A 21,344-nucleotide genomic window follows, 5' to 3' on the forward strand; every position below is an offset into this window, starting at 1 on the left:
AGTCAATTTTATCTCTGAAATTCTCAATAACAACAGGCCATCAGAGACAATACTTGTATACTCTGGCCACATCTTCAACACATTCTCTTATTTCCTTTATGCTTTTTTATAATTTCCTTTGTGCACTGATACACCTTTTCTCCACAGCCTCTTGTACTTCATCTTTTCCAATAATTTCCTTAGGTGACTTCTTCAAACGATCTTCAAGTTGCTCAACCAAGACATCTAGTGGAATATTTGCTAGATTATTCAAACCAATGTTCTTCTAGAGAAAATAGTCGACTAAGACTTATTCAATTTTATCCCTATCATAAGATGGATGTGAAAGCCACATATCACCAATCTTCTTCATAACAACTTCTTCTTCAAGCATACTCAAAATATTTTGTCCTACAAGGGTCATCTTCATCCATAGTATCTTCTTGTTTTTCAAATTTAGCCATGTTCCATTTAGCTTCTCTATGAGGTTCCAGATCATCAAGATTAATAATTTCTTTCTTCTCTTCATCTTCTTCAGTTTCAGAGAGGAAAATGCAACTAATCTCTTCGACCATTTTCTGCTGGAGGAAGGACTCTCCTTAGGAGAATTGACAACACCAGGAACCAGACAAAAACACCACATATTTTGAAGATTTATGAAATGATCTTTACATTCATTATCTTTTAATGCTAGACATCTCAGATACCTGTAAATATGCTTTCTAACCAGGATATTTGATTTCCATACAACATTCTCCTTCAAAGGTATATATCTCAAGAAATAAAGCATCAAACATATGATTAAGGAGCACAAAGGGAGAGGATATCCATAACCTTTTGTCATAGTGATATTCTCAGTTAAATGCATCAATAATAACTCACACAAATTGAAATCCTTGCCTTCTTTTTCCATCTGATGTGCAACATAAACATCTATAGAAGAAATCAATCTTTCTTTGTTTCAAAAATAAATCTTGTATGAAATACCATAATCAACATACTTGACCAATGGTTCAATGATTGTATCAATTAGAAATTCTCTATGATCTCTCATAACGCCAATCAGGATTTCAACTTCTTTGTTCTTGATTGATTTCTTCACCAAAACAATTCCAACATCACAAAGACCAGAAAATTTTGATACAACTTCCTTTAAAATCTAATAACATTTGTCCAACATCATGAAACCACTTTGAACATGACTCACGAATGAACTTGATTGAATCCTCATGATCATACCACAGAAACTCACTCTAAATATCCAAACCTTTATGTGCCAATTTTCTAATTCTATGAGATTCTTCATCTATGAAAGAACTTTCAAGATTCTTAATTTTATTATGATCAAATTCATCTAATAGAACCTTTGCTAGCTTCTGAACATCTCCACCGCTAGATTCTCCCATCACTATCATCTTTGATTGCATAGAAAAAGATGAAATAAATACCTCTTTAATGCTAACCTTGCTTTGATTCTCCTTTCACACTTCCACTGCTCTCACTCTTCAGACTCTTCAACACACAATGCCAAAAGGATCACAAAATTTGATATTTAACAGAGCATACTAAACATAATATCAACACCAAAAACAATGCTAATATCAACACTAACATGCCAAACCCATAGTATGTAATTCATTGTGAGGGGGGATAAATAGTTTTTCTTTAAGGCTCCCCCTAAGCCAAATCTACTAGATCAATTTCCAAAGGATGATGCACCTATATCAGATTCAGGTACAACAAACACATTCTCTTCCTTCTTTCTCCATACCATAACAATATTCTTCTTAGATTCACTTGATTTTATCAAAGCAATCACATTCCTACATCTATTAGCAAAAATGTCCAAACTATTTGCAATTGTGATATTTGATATTCCTCTATCCGGAATTCACTGAAGTTGTTCTAGATCTGCATTGATTAGCTTTATGACCAAAACCATAGCATATATGACAATAACCATTAAAGGGCTTATTCATCATGTTCATAAGTGATTCATTCACTCCATTTACAAATGATCTATAGCTTCTATTCATACCTTGATTACTGCAATTATTAGCCTTATGTCCAAAACTTTTGCAATGAAAACAATAACCATTGAATGATGGGTACCTTTGAGCATTTGGTTGATGAATGGTAGTCTATTTGCAATAAGTACTTTATTCTTGTTTGCATCTTCAATTTTCTTTTCAGCTTCCACCTTCTCTTCTCTACCTTTGCCTTTCTCATTCTGATTAGAGCATTCGCCGAATTGAAAACCTAATCCTTCTTTGTCATTATTAATTTTTTGCATAGCCAACAATTTATCTAATAAAGCACTGCTTTCAATGACTTTTGCTTCTGAGTTCATCTTCATGATTTCTTGTTCTAAATTTTCACATTCTTTTGTCTTTTGATTGATTATATCCTTCATACTTTCTTCCACTTTCTCGCTTTCTTAAATTTGGGACTTCAAACTCACAACAATCTTATTCATTTGTTTCAACACTTTATTAATTTCTCGATGCCTTGCTTTGAACTTTTAGATTTGATCTCTCAATTTCTTGACACATTTATTCACTACCTTGACATTCTCTTTCAATTTTTCATTCTCAGATTCCACACTCTCTAGATCTTCAAGGGTTTTCTTCAACTCTTCATTCAAACAGTATTCTCCTACCATATCCATAGGAGCCATTTGTTCAAATATCAAGGATCACCCTCAACCAGTTAAGCTAGCAACAAGGGGCCAAACTCTAATACAAATTGTTGAACAAATTAGAATATTGAGAGGGGGGGTGAATCAATATTCCCTTAAATAAATTATAAACTAAACTTTTGAAACTTTAACTTATTATCAATTAACCTCAGTCGAAAAGAAATGTATGCAACATAATTTAAATTCAAGAGACACACAACCATAAGAGAGAAACCATATTTTTATACATGAAAAAACCAAATGGGAAAACCCACGAAGAGGGTTAACTCTCAAGATAATTTAACTAGCATATGAGATTGCAAGGCTGACTATCAGAGGGCTCACTGCCCAGATTACAACGGCTAACTACCAGAAGGCTCACTACCAATAAATAGGGACACAAATGAACTAAGAAAATTGCATCTGCACATACATGGGATCAGTTCCTTATAAGCTCAGATATCCAAACAACTGCTTGCAATAGATTCGATCAAGAATCTTTGTAACTCTAACTCAACATGTCTTCTACAATCACTACCACACCACTTTTGCCTTTTCACTTCAACATACAAATAAACAAACACTCTCAGTTGCCCTTTATATCTATATATATATATACACACACATATTGTAGTGATGTAGTACCCCTCCCTCGATCAGACTTTTTAGATACTTATTTTGACTATGGTTGACTTTTTCAGTGGATATTTGTGGATACTTAATGTGGTGATGTTTTATTTAGATATTATGCTATGTCATTTTATGCTTTGATTTGAGATTCAGTGAATGTTGTTTATGCATTATTTCCTTATTGGTGGTTAAATGTTAATTTTATTGGATTACTGACCATGGACTCACATTTACTTTAAGTGTGAGATGTGTTATGTATATGTCAGCATGTATGTGTGAAATTGTATGGGGTGTGAGGAGATGATTTTCCTTCACTCAATTCGATGAGAGAGGGAACATCACAATTATCCTTCATCGGTGTGTCTACTGTGTTTGATTATATATATGTATGTGTGGTTTGGTGATGCGAGAATTACAGGTACAAGGTACTAACTTCACCGGATTCCACAGGTCTGAGCATACCTAAATAATCTGATGGAAGTGGAGGAGATATTATGAAGGCCCTAAATTTCACCCTTAGCCTTGGTCGTCACAGAGCATTGTTATTCATCGGTCAACCTTCCTTTTGTTGGTATGCAGGTTGTGTCTCTTCTTTGTTTTGTTGAGTTGCGTGTTATGCATTCGTGAATTTAAGTTATTCTTTCTTATGATTTTTAATGAGTAATTGATTATTAATACCTTATGGTTATTAATAATTAATGGATATTGCATTTATTAAATTAATTTAGAAATAAAAGATTAAGAGTATTTTTATGGTAGATTTATCAATTATTTTATTTGATTAGTTAAAAATCAAATTGTTGATTTAATTAATGAAATTTTATATTATGTTTTTCTTTTGTTTTTGTTTTTTTTGAAAAGAGATAAAGTTATTTTTACCTTTATGTAATGTTAATGTTTAAATTAATTTTTCAGTTTTGAAAAAAAAGATGAATTCATTTCTAATTAGAAAATTTAAATGCAAAGGTTTTTTTTTTTTTTTAAAGAAATGGAGATTTCAATTTTTCTTTAAAAAAATAAAATTGACCTAAAAAAAGATATATTTGTGAGAAGGAAAAATTCTTTATAATGTGAAATTTTCCCAAATTATTTCATCTGGGCATTTGGGGAAAACATTTTCTGGAACTCTCTATTGGAGAATTTGGTTTTGTTGGTTGAAGAATCTATTTTGGTGGTTGGAGGCTTGCTCATCTCCAGATTTCTCTTCTTGGAAAGCTTACCTGGTTGAAAATTATATCTCTGTAATTGTGTGTGTTGTGTTTTTGAAAGAAATTGAATTTGTGATTTGGTTTCTCTCCCCGTTTGTAAAAATTAGTAATTTCTCCATTATGTTTAAATGGGGAGGAGGGGTTATGCTGCCAAAATTTTATTGTTTTGGGGCAATCCTGAGAATTCGCTATGTCTAAAATTGTTGGGTGTTTGAAAGAAAAGAATAATTTGGGAGAAGAAAAATTGTATATCGTGTAGTTTTACAAAACCCTGTTTAAAAATTTTAGAAAGGTTGTTGGGCTTTTTTTCTTTTAAATTCTCTAGTAAAAAAAAATTCACTAGGGTTGTATTTGGATTTGTTATTGTTTTATAAAAAAAACATTATAATGGGGGATGTCGTGGACACCATGTCCCCAAGGTAGTGGGGAGTCATGGCTTCCCCACGTACCATGAGGAGGGGGGCGGGGGCGGTCCATGGTTGTGGCAGCCATGTCGTGGCCACCCATAGTATTGGGGAGCCATGGTTGTGGGGGACCATCATAGCCCCACAAGCCATCGCCTTCCCCTATGGGGGCTGCGTGGCAGTAGGTATTGAAATGTGTTTTTTTTTACTAATTTTTTTAATATTATTAATTAAAATTTTAAATATGTGTGTGTGTGTGTGTGTGTACATTTTTATATGATGGAAAAAAAATTAAAAAGAGAAAAGGGTAATTTTAGTTGGAAAAGAAAAATATCAGATTAATTATATAAATGATTTATTTTATATATATATTAATGTATATGGTTCAATGTGTTTATGATGGTTTGGAATTTTTTAATTTATATAGTAAATGATGATTTGAAATTTTTAATTGTATTTATGAGATGATTATTAATAATGATGTATTTTAGAAACTTAGAAAAGTTAGAAAACTTGGTCAATTGTGACTTAGGAGAGAAACAAAAGTAAATTGTTTATTCTAAATTAGAGAAGGTGTTTGTTTCATTTTGATTGTCTTCGCATTTAAGTTATACTGCAAGTCTTTAGTGTTAAATGGAGTTAGACTTTTCGTATTGTCATTTTTCGTTGGTCTTGTCTCGTGAGTAGATTATGTTTTGCCAGTTGATTTATCCTATGTGCAAGGGCTTGTATGACCAAGTGTTTCTTAGTTGTTTTGAACTCCTTTTTAGCATATTGGTTTTGGTAATCTTTGGCTTTAAGGTTCTTTTGGGAATTTTTGTGTAGTGTCATAAGGAAGAGTGGCTTTCGAGTGGGGGCCACACCCAAAGAGGTAAGTAGGATAACCCCTCGAAAGTTGGGTAAGTAAATGATAACCCAATAATATATTAGGGATTTGGGTAGCTAAAATATTAAATAAGATAATTGTACCCCGCTCATGGTTGAGTGCTAGTACATACTCTGGATGCAATGGGAAGGTCTGGAATGGAAAACCAACAACCTTGTCCTCACAAAAGGATTGTTTGGGTCCGAATAAAACTTAGATGGGGCTGGGGGTTCAGGAGAGGCTACCAGGATAACCCAAGATGGGGGTCGGGGGTTTGAGAGAGGCTACCAGGATAACCCAAGATGGGGTCGGGGCCTATGGAAGCCTGCCAGGATAACCATTCCAAGCTATGTGATGACACTTTTCCCTTATGGTCACTAGTGTGTAGCCTTGTTGGTAGCACTTGGAGTTCTATTGTGGAGTCATGTTTTGTAAGTATATGCTTTATGTGAGATTCCTGATGTTGTGTTTAGACCATGTGTGCATACCTTGTAGGTTGCTAGTGGGTCTTATTTCTATCTCCTAGCATGGTGGGGTGGTTCTTTTTGAGCCACATGGTCGGGTGGTAGTGCCACTTTCCATCGGGTGTGTTTGTTCCTTCTTGCGGGAGTTGGCTTCACAGGTGTTCCAGTTGCTCTTTGCATTCGAGTGTCTTGTATTTCTAGTTGGACCCTATTTGTCATCTTCAATCATTCTTTGTATATCTTGGACCTTATATGGTCAGTTGTATTATTTGTTATGTATGCTTTCATGGCAAGATGTAATTTTAATGTAAACATTATGTGATCTTATGAGACTTAGTGATTTAGTACAATGTAATATTATTTCAATCATGAGATGCAAAATAAATGTATTGATGAAAATAAAACAGTTAAATGTATATCTTTTATTAGTATTTCTGATGAAATGTAATGGAAAGAAGCATTATGAATGGAACTTAGACATGTTAATGATATCTCATACTATTGGATGAAATAATGATTGATTAGTGTAATTGTGTCTTTATGATTAAATCATCTTAATTGGATTGATCAATGTTATGCAATGTTTAGTTTAAATTATGTAAATCATGTTGGGAAACCCTTTAGGAGTTAAGTTAAGTTTTCCGTTTGTGCAAATCAAATGTAATGTTAATGTTAATGCATCATTTAGTTTATTAAAGTTTAAAAGAAGATTATTTACACTCTTTTCAAGTGTTTTAGTTTAATCCCTTTGGGGTCTCTTGTCGAGAAGTTACAATTGGTATCCAAGCCATGCTTCAACACTAGGTACTCTGGTTTTAATTGAGCCCATCTAATTAGACCTATTGCTAAGTCTTAGTGCTTGTGTCTTCCTTGTTAGTATCCTTGTTGTAGATCTAAAATTTTTCTCTTGTGTTGTTGTTAGGATTATGGTTGGGAAAGGTAAAGGCCGCGATCGCAGTCATGATTGTGGTAGAGCTAGGGGTCATGTTCGTAGTGCAGGCTATCAGAGTCCTTCACCTTAGCCTACGCATTAGAGTGTTGAGAAGATTCAGTCTATGCACTAGAGTGAGCACAGGGATGCTAGTCAAGATAGTGAGAAACATACTATTCAATAGGTCCCTAAAAGGGAGGATTTGCGGCAGACGTTCCAAGAGGTATTGGCTCGACTAGGTCGTAGAACTAAGGTCGAGCAGCAAGGCAATGTATAGTTTGGGGAACCACACCTTCAAGATCATGTGGAGAGAGGGAGAGAAAGAGGTCACCTAGGAGGAGACAATTTGCAGTTGACTAGGAGGCAGTGGTCGTTGGTCATATGAGGGATTTGTTGAGATCTCGTCCTCCTATTTTTTATGGTTCAGGCATTGGACTTGAAGCTGAGAGATGGCTCATAGATTTGGATAGGTGTTTTACCATGCATCTGTATGGTAGTAACACCAAGGCGAGATGCGGCATTATGCATCTCAGGGCTTTTGCTTCTACTTGGTGGGGATTAGAGGAGCAGAGGATCAATGTGGATATTGGTACAGTATCATGGAAGTTGTTTTAAGAGAGGTTCAAGGTTTGATTCCTTTCAGTGCAGTGGAGATAACATTGTGCAGATGAGTTTCATGAGTTGCATCAGTTGGACATGATTGTAGACCAGTACGAGCACAAATTTTATGAGCTCAAATAGTATATTGGTATTGGTGATGATGAGGCGATGTTGGTACAACATTTCATGAGAGGTCTGAATGACCTCATCAGTGGGGGAGTACGAGTATTTGAGCCGACATTTGTCGAGTTAGTTGTGGCGGAAGCTTGGCTACTAGAGAAGAATCTTTCCCGTGCACATGGTAGTTAGCCAGGGGTTCAGATTGGCAGTGCACCTTTCGATGGATCTAGGACTAGAGGTAGTCAGTCTCAGGTTGTTGCACCATATAGGAGTTTTCAGACACCCACCAAGGGTGGTCAGCAACAGCAGCATGAATTTCAATCTAGGTCAAAGCATTTTCAGGGATAGCATGGGGGCAATCCTCAGTTCAGGAAGGACGAGAACTGGCAGCAGGCTAGACAAAATTTTTTGGGACAGTCCTCACAAAGTGCTTCTCAGGCCCCTAGTAGGGGTAGTTTCCAGCAATCTAGTGGGTCGATTGGAGGTAGAGGACCCTACAGGGGAGCTTGTTTCTCTTGTGGTCAATATGGCCACATAGCTGCACATTGTCCATAGAGATCACAACAAACTTCTAGTCACAGACTGACAGTTTCAGAGCCTACTATTAGGGATGCATGTCAATCCCACAAAGTTTTTGCAGCCATATATAACCATCAAGTAGGGCACCGGGGCACCGTGATCGAGACCACAACTGTGTTTGGTGGTATATCTATCTTAGTACTATGTAATTTGGGTGCTTCTCATTCCTTTATATCTTCCTCCATTGTGGAGCGACGTGGGCTCGCGTCTGCTAGATAGGTGGATAGGTGGCAAGTAGAGTTGGCTACTAGTTTTTGTATGGTCATAGATTCCTTCATTCCCAGATGTGAGTTGGACCTAGGACCGTTTTATACCATAGTTGACCTTTAAGTCATTCCTTTGGGGCTTTATGGAGTTGTGTTGGGGATGGATTGGTTATCATCACATAATGCTAGTGTGGACTATTGTTAGAAGATAGTAGAGTGTTTATATGACCATGGAAGGAAAGTTGAGATAGTTAGGATTCCTAGACCTATATCACTTCGTATGATCTCCGTTGTGCAGCTTAAGCGGTGTATGTGTCAGGGGTACCAGCTTTTTGCAGTTTCTGTTGAGGACGTGGATGAGGTGAAAAGTCAAGAATTTGTTGTTGATAGTCACCCTCTTCTTCGAGAGAATGTTGATGTGTTCCCTAGTGACATTCCTAGTATGCCTTTGAAGCGAGATATAGAATTTTGCATTGTCTTAGTTCCTGAAGAAAAACCTATTTTGAGAGCACCATATTATATGACCACTTAGGAGTTGAGTGAGTTGAAGTTGTAGATTGAGGAATTGTTGGCCAAGTGGTTCATTTGTCCTAGTGTTTATCCTTGGGGTGTGCTAGTTATCTTTATGAAGAAGAAGGATCATTCTCTTTGGTTATGCATTGACTACCAATAGTTGAATAAGGTGACCGTTAGGAATGGATATCTATTGCCTTGTATAGGTGATCTCTTTGATCGGGTAAAGGGAGCCAAGGTGTTCTCTAAGATTGATATGAAATCTGGGTATCATCAACTGTGTATTCATGATGCAGACATTCATAGGATGGCTTTTTGTACCCATTATGGTCAATATGAGTTCACGATGGTGCTATTTGGGTCTATAAATGCGCCTTCAGTATTCATGAGGCTCATGAATGAGGTTTTCTGCGCCTACCTTGATTGTTTCCTCCTTGTGTTCTTGGATGATATTTTGATTTACTCTATAACTATGGAAGAGCATGAGGGCCACTTGCAATAGGTATTGCAGTTCTCTAGGGAGAATCAAATTTATGCCAACTTGGTTAAGTGTGATTTCTTTCAATCTGAGGTGAACTATCTTGGTCATGTAGTTTTAGGAGGTGTATCTGTGGATCCTTCCAAGATCCAAGCCATTGTAGATTGGCCAGCACCGACTAATGTTTCTGAGGTTCATATTTTTTTGAGCTTGGTCGGATATTATCGCTTCTTTGTTCAGAATTTTTCCCAGATAGGTCACTTGATCAATTCTCTTCATAGGAAAGGGAAGAAGTATTTTTGGTCAGAACAGTGTGAGGTAGCTTTTCATACTCTGAAAGAACTCCTTCTTAGTGCACCAATTTTGGCAGTTCCTGACCCATACAGAGGTTTCATGGTTTGTATTGATGTCTCTCTATAAGGCATAGGAGCAGTGCTTATGTAGGATGGTCGTGTGGTAGCCTATGAGTCTCGCAAACTCAAAGACCACGAGATGAACTATCAAGTTCATGATTTAGAGTTGGCAGTTGTAGTTCATGCTTTAGTCAGGTGGCGAAATTTTCTATTAGGGCATCAATTTGAGTTGCACAGTGATCACCTTAGCTTGCAAAACATTTTCATGTAGTCGAATTTGAATGCTCAACAGTGAAGATGGATGGAATTCCTCTGCAAATATGATTTTGAGGTTCGATATATTCAAGGGAAAGAAAATGTAGTGGCAAATTCTTTGAGTCGTAGATGACATGAGGTTGTAGCATTGTCCCTTAGGGTCGATTTGAGAGAGAGAATCCTTGGGATTCTTCCTTAAGACACCTACTATTAGGAGGTTAGAGACATGACTGAGACTGGAATACCATTAGAGGGAAAATATTTTGGATATAACCTTGAGGCAGATGGTCTTCTTTGACATATTGGGAATATCTATGTACCTCAATTGGATGGATTTTGTACTTTGATCATGACTGAGGCCCATCGTGCACCTTACTTGACACATCCTAGTGTCAAGAAGATGCACGCAAATCTGAGACAGATATATCACTGGGCTAGCTTGAAACGTGACATTGCTGATTTTGTGTCGAAGTGTTTGGAATGTCAGTAGGTGAAGGCGGAGCATCAGCACCCTATAGAGCTTTTACAACCTAATTGGGTATCGGATTGGAAATGGGACATCATTTCCATGGATTTCATAGTTGGGTTGTCAATTTCTTCACGTCATCACGACACTATCATGGTCATTGTTGATAGATTGACCAAAGTTGCTCATTTTGTTCCTATTTGATCTTCTTATACAGCAGTAGTGGTGGCATGAGTTTTCATGGAAGATGTGGTGAGGCAACATGGTATTCCTAGGCGGATCATTTCAGATAGAGATCTTGTCTTTACTTGAACATTGAGGACTTCACTTCAGCATGCTTCACGAACCTAGTTAAACTTTAGTTCATCTTATCACCTAGAGACCGATGGTCAGACTAAGCGCATGAAACATGTTTTGGAGGACATGCTTTGCATGTATGTTATAGACCAGCAGTCACACTCGGAGGAATATCTTTATCTAGTGGAGTTTTCTTATAACAATGGATATCATAGCTCCATAGGTATGTCTCCCTTCCATGCATTGTATGGTCATCCTTGTCGTACTCCTTTGCATTGGTATCGATTAGAGGACAATGTGTGTATAGGACTGGATATACTTCGAGAGATGAAGCAACAGATTGAACAGATTTGTGAGCATTTGGTAGCAGCACAGGATAGGCAGAAGAAGTATGTCGATGCTCACAGAGTGGATCGTCAGTTTTTTATTGGCGATCGTGTATTCTTGAGAGTGATTCTGTGAAAGAGTCTAATCCATTATGGAAAGGGTTCTAAGTTGGTGCCTCACTTTGTTGGCCCTTTTGAGATCCTTGAGAGGATAGGACATGTTGCCTACTGTCTTGCCTTGCCACCGAGCCTATCTCGCATCCATGATTTCTTTCATATTTATGTTCTTAGACCTTATTATCTTGATGTGACCCATGTTATTGATTGGAATGCTTTGTAGGTTGAGGACAGACAACTTTCCATGGATCCCGTGTGCGTTCTTAAACGTCGGGGTTTGACCCTTAGGGGTCATACCATCGACCAGGTAAGGGTCCTATGGGACCCAAATAATGAGACCTCGGCTACATGGGAGGATGCAACAAAGACGAGAGAGCTTTACCCATATCTATTTTAGGCTTTCTAGAGTAAGCCTAGTTTTGGGGGGGAGGATGTAGTACCCCTCCCTCAATCAGACTTTTTAGATACTTCTTTTGACTATGGTTGACTTTTTCAGTGGATATTTGTGGATACATAATGTGGTAATGTTTTATACAGATATTAAGCTATGTCGTTTTATGCTTTGATTTGAGATTTAGTGAATGTTGTTTATGCAATACTTCCTTATTGATGGTTAGATGTTAATTTTATTGGATTACTGACCATGGACTAACACATTTACTTTATGCATGAGACAGGGAACGTCATGATTCTCTTTCGTCGTGTGTCTATCGTGTTTGAATATATATATGTATGTGTGGTTTGGTGATGCAGGAATTACAGGTACAAGGTACTGACTTCACCTGGTTCCACAAGTCTGAGCATACCTAAATAATCTGATGGAAGTGGAGGAGATAGTCTTAAGGCCCTAAATTTCACCCTTAGCCTTGCTCGTCACTGAGCATTGTCACTCGTCAGTCAACCTTCCATTTGTTGGTATGCAGGTCGTGTCTCTGCTTTGTTTTGTTGAGGTGTGTGTTATACGTTCGTGAATTTAAATTATTCTTTCTTATGATTTTTAATTAGTAATTAATTATTAATACCTTATGGTTATTAATAATCAATGGATATTGCATTTACAAAATTAATTTAGAAATAAATGATTAAGAGTATTTTTATGGTTAAATAGATTTATCAATTATTTTATTTGATTAGTTAAAAATCGAATGGTTTATTTAATTTTTTTTTAATAAGTAAATAGTTGCAGAGGGACAACACCCTTGTATCAATCAAAATAGGAGAACACAAGGCCTAGTTTAGTGAGAGTGGTAGGGGGAAAGAACCAGGAAGAAAACCCCTTACCCTAGCTCTATTCCACATACAAGAAGAAACCAACAATGGAGGCTGGACAAGTACAAAACACCAGTTCACAAACGCTGGAAGTAGATAACAGAACCAACTAGAGGCCTTCAAACAAACAACAATAAACAAAAAATAGAGAAACATGAGAAAGGTGACACGACCAAAATCATTCGGAGTCTTCAAAGCCATCGTCCACTGGAGCACGAGTCGCATCTAGGATTATTAGGCATTTAGTGCCACAGGTCGAGTGAGTCACCAATTCAGCCTTCTCCGTAGGGAGTCGGTAGTCATTTGGGAACCACTCCTCGCCAAGCCCAATCCCCCAGACATTGCCATCAACCAAATCTCCATTCTCAAGAATTCCATTTGTATTTATTGCTGGAAAAAATTCACTGAGGATGTATTTGGATTTGTTATTGTTTTATTAAAAAAATATGATAATGGCGGGTGTCATGGACACCACGTCCCCATGGTAGTGGGGAGTCATGGCTTCCCCACGTACCATGGGGGGGAGCCATGGCTATGGCAACCACACCACGGCCACCCACAGGTATGGGGAGCCATGGTTGTGGGGGACCACGTCGTGGCCTCACAAGCCAACGCCTTCCCCTATGGGGGCTGCGTGGCAGCAGGTATTGAAACATGTTTAATTTTGTTCTTTGTTTTTTAAATATTATTTAATTAAAATTTTAAATATATATATATACATTTTTATATTATGGAAAATACCTTTAAAAAAAAAGAGAAAAGGGTAATTTTAGTTTGAAAAGAAAAGTATCAGATTTATTCTCTCTCTCTCTCTCTCTATATATATATATATATACACACATATATGTATACATATATGCACATATACATGTGTACATATATATATATATGTATATGTATGTATATATATATATATATATATATACATACACATACATATACATATACATATATACATATATGTATACGTATATGTATGTATGTGTGTGTGTGTGTGTTATATATAACACACACACAAATATATAATTATATATATTAATGTATATGGTTCAATGTGTCTATGATGGTGTGGAATTTTTAAATTTATATAGTAAGTGTTGATTTGAAATTTTAACAATATTTATGAGATGATTATAAATAATGATTATAAACTTAGAAAAGTTAGAAAACTTGGTCAATTGTGACAATGGAGAGAAAGAAGACTAAATTAGAAAAGGTGTTTGTTTCATTTTGACTGTCTTCGCATTTAAGTTATATTGCAAGTCTTAAGTGTTAAATGGAGGCTGACTTTTCGTATTGTCATTTCCATTAGTCTTGTCTCGTGAGTAGATAGTGTTTTTCCAATTGATTTATCTTATGTGCAAGGGCTTGTATGACCAAGTGTTTCTCAGTTGTTTTGAACTCCTTTTTGGTATATTGGTTTTGGTAATCTTTGGCTTTGGATTTCTTTTGGGAATTTTTGTGTAGTGTCATAAGGAAGAGTGGCTTTCGAGTGGGGGCCACGCCCAAAGAGGTTAGCAAGATAACCCCTCAAAATATGGATAAGTAAGTGGTAACCTAATAATATATTAGGGGTTTTGGTAGCTAAAACATTAAATAAGATAATTGTACCCCGCTCATGGTTGAGTGCTAGTACAGACTCAGGATGGAGTGGGAAGGTCTGGAATGGAAAACAAACAAACTTGTCCTCACGAAAGGAATGTTTGGGTCCGAATGAGACTTGGATGGGGTCGGGGATTCGGGACAGGCTACCAGGATAACCCAAGATGGGGATCGGGGCCTATGGAGGCCTGCCAAGATAACCACTCCAAACTATGTGATGACACTCTTCCCTTATGGTCACTGGTGTGTTGAGTGCTAGTACATAATTATGTTACAGTCGGAAGGCCTAGAATGGAAAACCAACAACCTTGTCCTCATGAAAGGAATGTTTGGGTTCGCATGAGACTTGGATGGGGTCAGGGGTTCAGGAGAGGATACCAGGATAACCCAAGATGGGGGTCACAACCTATGGAAGCCTGCCAAGATAGAAATTCCAACGTATGTGATGACACTCTTCCCTTATGGTACTAGTGTGTAGCCTTGTTGGTATAACTTGGAGTTCTACTGTGGAGTCATGTTTTGTGAATATATGCTTTATGTGAGATTACCGATGTTGTGTTTAGACCATGTGTGCATACCTTGTAGGTTGCTAGTGGGTCTTATTTCTATCTTCTAGCATGGTGGGGTGGTTCTTTATGAGCCACATGGTCGGGTGGTAGTACCACTTTCCATCGGGTGTGTTTGTTCCTTGTTGCGGGAGTTGGCTTCACAGGTGTTCCAGTTGCTCTTTGGATTCAAGCATCTTGTATTTCCAGTTAGATCCTTTTTCTCATCTTCGATCATTCTTTGTATATCTTGGGCCTTATATGGTCAGTTGTATTATTTGTTATGTAAGACTTTATGACAAGATACAATTTTAATGTAAACATTATGTGATCTTACGAGACTTAGTGATTTAGTGCAATGTAATATTATTTCAATCATGTGATAGAAAAGAAATGTATTGATGAAAATTAAATGGTTAAATGTATATCTTTTATTAGTATCTTTGATGAAATGTAATGGAAAGAATCATCATGAATGGAACTTAGACATGTTAATGATATCTCATACTACTGGATGAAATAATCATTGATTAGTGTAATTATGTCTTTATGATTAAATCATCTTAATTGGATTAATTATTGTTAAGAAATGTTTAGTTTAAATCATGTAAAGCATGTTGGGAAACCCTTTAGGAGTTAAGTTAAGTCTTCTGTTTGTGCAAATCAAATGTAATGTTAATCTTAATGCATCATTTAGTTTATTAAAGTTTTTTTTAAAATTATTTACACTCTTTTCAAGTGTTTTAGTTTAATCCCTTTGGGGTTTCTTGGTGGGATGTTACAATTGGTATCAGAGCCAGGTTTCAATACTGGGTACTCTGGTTTTAATTGAGCCCATCTAACTAGACATATTGCTAAGTCTTAGTGCTTGTGTCCTCCTATTTAGTATCCTTGTTGTAGATCTAAACTTTTTCTCTTGTGTTGTTGTTAGGATTATGGTTGGGAAAGGTAAAGGTCGTGGTCACAGTAGAGGTAGGGGTCATGTTCATAGTGCAGGTCATCAGAGTCCTTCACCTCAACCTACACATGAGAGTGTTGAGTAGATTCAGTTCGTGCACCGGAGTGAGCATAGGGATGCTAGTCAAAATAGCAAGCAACATACTATTCAGTAGGTCCCTGAAAGGGAAGAGCTACGTTAGATATTCCAGAAGGTAGTGGCTCAACTAGGTCCTAGACTTGAGGCCGAGTAGCAAGGCAATGTGCAGTTCAGGGAGTCACACCTTTAGGATCATGTGGAGAGAGAGAGAGAGAGAGAGAGAGAGAGAGAGAGAGAGAGAGAGAGAGAGAGAGAGAGAGAGAGAGAGAGAGAGAGAGAGAGAGAGAGAGAGAGAGAGAGAGAGAGAGAGAGGTCTCCTAGGAGGAGAGAGTTTGTAGTTGACCAGAAGGCAGTAGTCGTTGGTCAAATGAGGGATTTGTTGAGATCTTGTCCTATTTTTTATGGTTAGGGCAGTGGACTTGAGGCTGAGACCTAGCTCATAGATTTGGATAGGTGTTTTACCATGCATTCGTATGGTAGTAACACCAAGGCGAGATGCACCATTCTACATCTTATGGATTTTGCTTCTACTTGGTGAAGATTAGAGGAGCAAAGGATCAGTGTGGATGTTGGTACAATATCATGGGAGTCATTTTTGGAGAGGTTTAGGGATCGATTTCTTTCAATACAGTAGATACAACATCGCGCAGATAAGTTTCATGAGTTGCGTTAGTTGGGCATGACTATAGACCAGTATGAGCACAAATTTTATGAGCTCAAACAGTATGCCGGTATTGGCAATGATGAGGCGATGTTGGTACAACACTTCATGAGAGGTCTGAATGACTGCATTAGTGGGGGAGTATGATTGGTAGTGCAACTTTTGATGGATCTAGGACTAGAGGTAGTCAGTCTTAGGTTGTTGCACCATATAGGAGTTTTCAGACACCCACCAAGGGTGGTCAGCAGTAGCAACATAGATTTCAATCTAGGCTGAAGGAGTTTCAGGGTCAGCATTTTCTAAGACAGGCTAGACAGAGTTTTTTGGGACATTCCTCATAGAGTGCTTCTCAGGCCCCTAGTAGGGGTAGTTTTCAGCAATCTAGTGGCCCGGTTGGAGGTAGAGGACCCGGCAGGGGAGCTTGTTTCTCTTGTGGTCAGTATGGCCACGTAGGTGCACATTGTCCACAAATATCACAACAAACTGCTAGTTAGAGACTAGCTGCTTCAGAGCCTACTATTGGGGATGCAGGTCGATCCCACATGTTTTATGAAGACTATCTACATGAAACCCTAATTCCTTGTGAAGACAAATAAAACTTCATTAAAAGGAACAAGTACAGAGTTGCATTTTGGAGGAACGACAGGATTCATAGAGAGGAAGAGGTTCCCTTTTGGATGGAAAAAAGTTTGGAGGACCAAGGCGAACACCACCATAGTCCTGACAATTTAGGTTGAACTTCTAGGAACGGATTTGAATCTTCATCTACTACTCACATCTAGGTTTGTGGCTCTGTTTGACTACTATATCTCACTATTTATGCATAATTGCTTCAATATCCAAACATTTAACCTAATTTCAACATGTTTAATTAATTCAATTCAATTTAAAGGTAAATAAAAACTCTATCTAGGATACCAAGAATCTGATTAGAATCTAGATCTATCAAATTCCATATTTCCCCAATGAGATGGTCCCTAACCAAAAATTAGCGGTTTTACTACATTTAATGGTGAAACCCTAATTTTTCACCCTTCACATTTTGGTGAACCTAACATCTTACACCTTAATTCTTATTTGTGATCTTAGATTTGAGTGTTTATGCATTTATAAATTCAAATTTACATTTACAAGTTTAATTTTCAATTGAATTACAGAAATTTAGATTTTAAATTTACAAAAACCTTAATTTTTAATTCTAAAATTGAACTTGTGGGATGCCTAATTTGGATTCATTATTTCAAATATGATTGTTCATGCACTTTAAAATTCAAATTTGCACTCATGGATATCATTTTCAATTGAATTACATAAATTTAGTGGTTGAATTCACAAAAACCCTAATTTATAATTCTAAATTTACTTGTGGGTTGCATAATTTTTCAAATATATTTTCAGATATGATCTTTATGATATAATATGCTATGATTTAGAGGCATTTATCTTTCAAATTCATAACTCACATTTCTTAATTATTTGGTTAATCAATCACTTTTACAAAATTTTGCATTGTTTAATCACAATTTTTTAATTTCAGTTTAAAATTTACCTTCTTTGCGCATGAGTTTTATTACTATTAGTCATACCTACAATATTCCTGTGAGAAGTTGTAGAATTAAGGCTTCCCAAGGTTTATATACTACAGATAAGGAGCCTGATTTGGATAACTTATTTCATGAGAATGTTTTCATAATTCTCATGATGTGGATGAATCACTAACTAGGGTTTCTATTGACCAACTGGAGAAGATTGACAAGGAATTTAAAAATCTTCAACAATGGATGAGTCCAGAATACCCAGAAAGTGAGGCAATCCCATTGATTGAAGGACTAAAAAGAATGGTGCAAAGTGATGAAATAGGTGTTGATTTGTTGTGTGGCCTTGCTCATATTGTTGACACTAATAGCATGCCTATAAAAAATTGCGCTAAAGTCCTTGGTTACACTCAAATCACTAGTCAAATCAATCATTCTATTCCTATGCCTACATCCTTGCCTAGTGTGCCTACATTTGCATCTTATATCATGACTACTTCCACACAAAAAGTTAATCCTACACATGTTAGTCAAGGGGGCAACTTTGTTAGTAAAAACTCTTTTATACCTTATTCCATGAGTCTTCCATTTGTGATCCAATTGGAGCATCCTAAATTGTACTCTTACAATTTTGTCCTCATTTCGGTCCTCACTTTGGCATTCGTGTTTGAAGGCTTGATTGGAGCCTTGATTCTGCTCATACCATGCAAAACCTTTATTGTTTTCAACTTGCACTTCATTTGCCCTTTGTTTCTTGGTTCCTGATTGGCCAGAACTAGGGTGTTGGCACCCTGGTCCTCAGGGACAGTTAATATGTGGTGATTGATCATGCAAGTACTGTACACTCGTAATGTATTCTTGTCGAGGTTCGCCTTCTAAATCTCCCTCTTCATTTTATATCCCCACTTTTGATTGATAAGAAATAATGATCCATACCATCAAACTAAATTTAAAAATATTTAATTTTGGTTTTTTACATCAATAGAATTTTTTTTTTTTATGATAGATTTGTCAAATAATGATTACAAGTCTCAAAACCATAAAAAGTATGTTCATATATTAGAGAGGATGTAAGAGAAAATACAACATGTTGATCCAAAATTATGATATTTGTGCATGCTTTAAAATCATGATTAATTTTTATGTACAAAGAAATGAAAGAACATTATATATCAACTTAATATAATTGATCAAAATTATAAAAATAATGATTGACAATTCAAATACAAAAAGCATGATATGATACAATTTTTTTAAAACATAAAAAAGCACTCATATTCTTCATAATATGAAAATAGTGATACATATTATCAAATTCAAATTAATATATACAATTTTCATCTTTCATGCCAATAAAAAAATCTGATATATTAGTAAAATAATGTTAACAATTATGAAATTTACATTCTTCAAGGTCATTATTTATTTTCTATACACAAATACAAATATATTTAGTATGTTCATTTTATCCCTAATCTTTGGAAGCTACCACCCCTTAGGTTCATTCAAAAACACACAAAACAAAAGGAAAGCTAGTTTTTTATTGAGCAAACATAGACACACACCATAAAAGGAATGTCAAATTTGATTAAACACACACCACACACAAAGGTAATGACCAATTTTCTTTGAAGATGTAGAAACTAAACTTATTTCACCTAACCCTAATCATCAGCATGTCAACACTAACATTATTTCACCTAGACATAATCATCGCCATGTCATTCCCTAATTATTACTCACATTAGTCCACCATCATAATAATTATCATTTTTTAAATTTTATTTATTTATAACTTAATTTACCATTTATTAATTATTACATCATTGATTACGTCTAGAGGTGTTCACTATAGTCACAACACGATAGAATATTTCATGTAAACAAAAGAAATGCTTGCAATTACAACCATATGGAAGTTGATTAGTCACCTTGGTACTTACAAGTAACATCTAATATGCCAAATAGGAATGGTGTTTGGAGAGTCAAGTTAACTCATGACTTTGTTGCTTTGTTATAAATCTAGGCAGAGCTCGGTATGTTTCTCACAACTCTCTACCAAGAGTGTGTAATAGAAATTCTTTGGATTGTGTTGACCTCCTTGCAGTTACAAAATGGTCTTATGAGTCTAGGGAATGAGAGTCGCTCCTAGATGTAAGCACAGAGGTATTATCTACATCTTACTATCTGGTTTTTGTTTTGGTGTGTATTTATCTGTGTGGTGATTAAGTTCAAGAATTTTTTTTGTTCTTTTCACTATAATATATTTTAGGCACTAGAATCGATTGCTCAAGGCCTTACAAGAACTTAATCTGAAGTTGATCTTCAAGAATTGAGCAACTTTCAATGAAGAACAATTCAACAAAGCCACATTGTGCATGTTATATACTGAAGACATGCATGTCAATCATGAAATTTATAGTATTATATTTCACAAAAAAAATGCCCTTTGTGATGCTTTGGTGGGTGTCCATAATCTCTTCTAAAATTCTCATTTTCATGCAAAGTTTGTAAAGTAATTTTTAGCAAATATTGTTGCATAAGATGGCACTTCTCTGAACATTCGATCAAATATTGAGGGCATGGTTAATGCTTTTAATGGATGTATGTTTGCCAATTTATAATGTTTAATATTCAACTTGCTTTGTTAATATTATGATATATGGTAGGTTTTATTAATAACTACAACTGCATTTTTTAATTGCATGGAAAAAATGTATTTTGATGTTGGTTCAACTATTTTGTTGGCTTTTCCTTTTTCGAGATTTGTTTAGTTTTTATATGCAAAATAATTTTAACACCTAGCAACGCATGTATTAACTACACTATTTTGGATGCAAGTATTTACAATCAACTTGCTTTGTTAATATTATGATATATGGTAGGTTTTATTAATAACTACAACTGCCTTTTCTAATTGTACAGAAAATATCATTTTGATGTTGGTTCAACAATTTGATTGGCTTTTCCTTTTTCGAGATTTGTTTAGTTTTTATATGCAAAATAGTTCTAAGAACACCTATCAATGCATGCATTAACTACACTATTCTAAATGCAAGTATGTACAATCAACTTGCTTTGTTAATATTATGATATATGGTATATTTTATTAATAACTACAAATGCCTTTTCTAATTGCACAGACATTATTATTTTGATGTTGGTTCAACTATTTGGTTGGCTGAGCAAGGAGAAAAAGTCTTGTGATAACACTCCATGATGACTCTC

This window comes from Cryptomeria japonica, chromosome 6 (genome assembly GCF_030272615.1).
Source record: "Cryptomeria japonica chromosome 6, Sugi_1.0, whole genome shotgun sequence".
NCBI classification, from domain to species: domain Eukaryota; kingdom Viridiplantae; phylum Streptophyta; class Pinopsida; order Cupressales; family Cupressaceae; genus Cryptomeria; species Cryptomeria japonica.